The sequence below is a fragment of the Pezoporus wallicus genome, unplaced genomic scaffold (assembly GCF_028554395.1).
Source record: "Pezoporus wallicus isolate ANWC-B61680 ecotype Strahan unplaced genomic scaffold, APGP_CSIRO_Pwel_v1 scaffold_3294, whole genome shotgun sequence".
Taxonomy (NCBI): Eukaryota; Metazoa; Chordata; class Aves; order Psittaciformes; family Psittacidae; genus Pezoporus; species Pezoporus wallicus.
In genome coordinates, this window is record NW_026635478.1 from 1826721 (window position 1) to 1831248 (window position 4528).

Sequence of the window (4528 nt, forward strand, 5' to 3'; positions counted from 1 at the left end):
TTCCCAGATTCAGTGCTATGATCTTTCTTATTATATTCGTATGACTGAAATTTGTGCATGTCTGCTGTAAACTTTATTGTTGCAAATATGGCTTTCGCTACACACTGAGATTTTTGTTACAGCTTTAGCAATGAAACTAGAATTCTTTTTATTTATTTTTGTCATAGCTTGTCCAGTCTGTCTGCAGCTTTAGACTTCCACATGTAAGTATACTCGGACATTAATAATATACCATTGTGTAGATGCAGTCTTTCTATTTCTGACTTGAGCATCTTTTGGGCCCTCTCCTGCTCGCTTTTAATTCATAGTGGACAACACAATATTGAGCAGTTGTATTGCAGTTTTGCCTCTTGTCTGTTTAGCATAATTGTAGCCTTTTTGTGATAGCTGCATACCAAATCTAACCAGTATTTCAGTTGTATGATTAACATAACAAACCTTAAGGAGAAGTCATTACTTCAGTAGCGTAATGGTATCATACTTGTGTGTAAACAGTTCTGAAATGAAGCCGAGTATGAAGTTCTGAATTTGCCGAAGTTCATGGGAGGTTTTGCTTGGCCTTTTTTTGTGCCAAGAGATTAAATTAAAACTTCAATTTTAAATTAATTTTAAAAATTTAACATTAAGTTTAATTTTATATTAAAAACTTGTCTGAGTGACTCCTACAAGTGCTTCTTGCTACTAGAATTGTTCTGGAGGCTTCTGAATTTTCACAATATTTTGTTTTCTTTTCACACAATCAAAACTCAGAACCAGGAAAGTCTGAGAACATGGTGAGTTAACTAGTTACAACATCTAGTGCTTAAGTCCATGATGGCACTCTTGTACTAAATCAGAAAGCCATAACATATAGTGTAACTTATTTTTATATGTTGTAAAACTTAAAAAAACCAAACCCTGTGTATACCTTTCCTCTATTTTTAACTTTCTCTAAAAAAGAGACTGTTCCTTTTTTTCATGTCATTTAATGACAAATACAATCTTGTAGCAAAATGAGAGTGTTCAAGTATCCTTTAATATTAGGGACAGGACTTGAAATGTTTGCGGTTCTTCTGCTTTTATAAGCTTTTAAAATATTTCTGTATCACATCTGACTTCATAGTGAAAGGAAGCAAAATATGTAAAAAAACTTTTAGTAACTTAACACACAATGTAGAGAACTTTTTTATAAGATTATAGGATGTGTAAGCTTGACACATTGACCACACAATTCATGAAAACAATTGTAGTTGAAGGTAGCAGAAATATCTTACCGTTCTTCTACACACTTTGCAGTGCTAATGAAGTAAACCTCGCATACATGCTTCTCTTGATTTGTTCCCCAAGTGCTCTTGTGAGTGTACCCAGATAACAGCAGGGAATCAGACATGTATCTTGGGTATTTGGCTTGTAGATAATTTGTTTTCTTGACTCAGAACTGTATAATGTTTTACTTAATCCCCAGATGGAGGCGAGTATAGCAAGAGTGATTAAAATGAGATATTTCTGCCTTTTTAAAAAGATTTTTAGGGCTTTTTTCCATATTCCAGGATTGCTGTAGTGCAGGTAGCTACACATGCCATGTGGAGACCCATTATGCCTACCACCATACGGGTAGGTTTTGCCTTGTACACAAATCTGATTTGTATGTTGAAATAAAGCTTGTTTTAACCTTTTTGAGAAAAAAATGCTGTGGTGACCTACTTAAAGAGAATAATCTACATTGGAATTGTTCTACCTTAGCAGGCATGAGCATGATCCATGAATATGTAGAGGTCTACCTAAAATTCTTCAGTAATCTCTCTTTTGCCTCTGTGGGTTCACGTAGGGCATCAAATCATTTTCACTGAATGTTCACATTACCTCATGCTTTTGTAGTAAAGAGCAGATGTACAGTTCCCCTTTCCAACTTGGCAATTGTTACAGCCATGACAGAGATCATGTTCACAGCTATATATATATATATATATATATATATATATAATGTTGGGGGTGGGGTGGTAATCTTGTCTCCCAAGCTCCTGGTGAGTTAGAGATCCTGCATCTTCCAGACACTTAACTTACAGATGAATTTGGAAGTTGCTCACTGCCCCTTCTATACAAAGAACAAGACATCCAAAAAGGAAGAAAGTGCTTTACAGACTTCATTGCAAAACTGTAGAGTTCCTCTATAACTCTGGATACTAAACCTTAAGATGAAAAATAGTCACAGACAATTTGGATACAGAAATAACAGATCTTATACTTGGTGGATCCTTATGACTGACAGGTGACATGCAATATGCTTGCCCATCAGTTCACATGTGTCTGTGAGTGCTACTGGTGTGTGTCAAGAGCAGCACTTTCTGATTGGGCTCAATATGGCCATTTTTACATTGCCTCTTGCAGAGCATCCTAGGGAAGCAAAGTAACAAATTCTCTTAAGAAGAAACTGTGGAAAGAGTCTCGTACTCTTCCTTGAGCATCCTGTGCCAGGCACTAGCAAAGATAAGATCCCAGGCTAGAGGGACAAGAATAAACAATTCTGAAGTGTTTTCAAGATGAACTGTGAAATCAGCTGTGTCTGCACATCTCTGCAGAAAAGAAAGTACAGGCCCTACCTGTCCTCTGACAGTTCCTGTTTTCATACTTGTGACTGGCACAGCTGTAGGACAAGGAAACACAACAGTGGAATCATATTTAATGAATATTTTGAAAGTCATTGTAAATCCATCGTTTTTAGCTTAGTGATATATTTGTGGGACTAAGAGCCATGAGAAGTAATCATGCAGGTGTGGACAATGATCCATCATACCTAGTACGGTGTCTGCAGCAGTTGCCAATAACACTTTCTGTTAAATAGTCAGTTTTAGTTATAGGCTCATAGGAGATGTTTTCATCCTGTGGAAAGCTAGCCTGGGGTTAGAACGCATACCTGCTGTTTTCAAAATAAACTGCTAAGCTTTCTGGGGAAGGCAGTGCATCTGATAAACTGGCTTTTCAAGAGTGTCTTCATGATATGGGGAGGAAGGGGTGATTACACAAAAAAAAAATATTCTTGGTCCAGAAGGCACCTTAGATTTTAGAGTAAGCTTGGAAACCGACACTAAATCTGCAGAAGCTCTCAGGTTATTCCCTCTTCACCTGGATTTAGACAACCAGTGACTAAAGCAAAGGGAAGAGAAGTTTAGACTGCTGCTACTTTTTCCTTAGCCTCACAGGTACTTAAAACATTCCGACCTAAACTCAAGTAGAAAGTGCCATTCCTTCATCTCTATAAGGACCAGAGATGCTTAGTGGCATGACAACTGGTCCTTCTTTTTCTGGACTCTGCCCATCTTGAACCAGTTGTGGTCTCCAAAAGCTGATGCAGCATGAGCAGTAACACCTATGGTGTTTTGGGGCTCCACCATGTCAAAACTTTGTGTCTGGCTTGGGGCTCTAAAATGGGCTGATCAGTGTCCTAATGCACCCACTCGCCATTATGTATTAGCATTAGCAGTTCTCAGAGGCAACTTCCCAGCTTTGTGTTGGCTGCTGTCCCATGCAGGCCCTGGCTTAGCCATAGGCACAAATGCCTTTGAGAGTTTAAAACTGTCACTGTACCTCTGAGGATCATGTGAAATCTGTTTGAGCTGTAGAAACTTCTGCTGTCCTTATTAGCAGAATATTGTTCTCCCTTAGTTCTAAGAGGTCGCAGCACAAATGGTCATGCTTTGAGCTCTGCACCTCTCTTGAATTCTTCATTTGCCTTCTCACTCTCGCTAAAAATACCAAGGCTCATGCAATTGAAAGTTATTATGGTTCCCATCCAATTTCTTATGCTACAAAGTTGCGTCACTATATGGAAATTTTTGAGACAATGCTCTTCCAGCCTATTATTTTGCAAGAGTGATAATTCTGATTTAGTCTTTTCCTCCCTACTTGTCCTCTGAGTAATGGCAAAGGAAACAAATTACACCAAGAAAAGGACACTTGAGAAAAGAACACAATTTCCTATGCAGGTTATTTACATACACGTGCCTTTGCAGGTTACAAAAACACGTACAGTAGCTAATACAGGGCAGAAGTGTTTCAGAATTAGTTTTAAAAATCAGTGCTATAAATAAATACTAGCTCTCAGTTGCATTCCTGTAGCACTACTTACCAGAATGGCTGAATACCAAGAGGTGTCCACCTGGAGTTATTTTTTTATAATTACCTTATTGCAGAGGGTGAGCTGTTTTCTGAAGAGCAAGTTCTTCATGTTTTCATAGGGTCTCAGACTCGCCAATCAAAATTTAGGGCAAATCAACACAATCCTTTCTTGAAAGTTTTGGGCTAAGTAGATGGGATTGTCCCCCTAATTTCATAGCTTCAAAACTTAAAACAGTTCTGGGTTTATGCTGTTCCAGTGCTCATCACTAAACTTCCTTATCAATCGCAGAATCGCTTTATCCTTAGGGTTGGAAGAGACCTCTGGAGATCATACAGTTCAACCCCCCTGCCAAGCCAGGCACCTAGAGCAATTTACACAGGAGCATGTCCAAGTGGGTTTTGAATGTCTCCAGAGAGGGAGACTCCACAATCA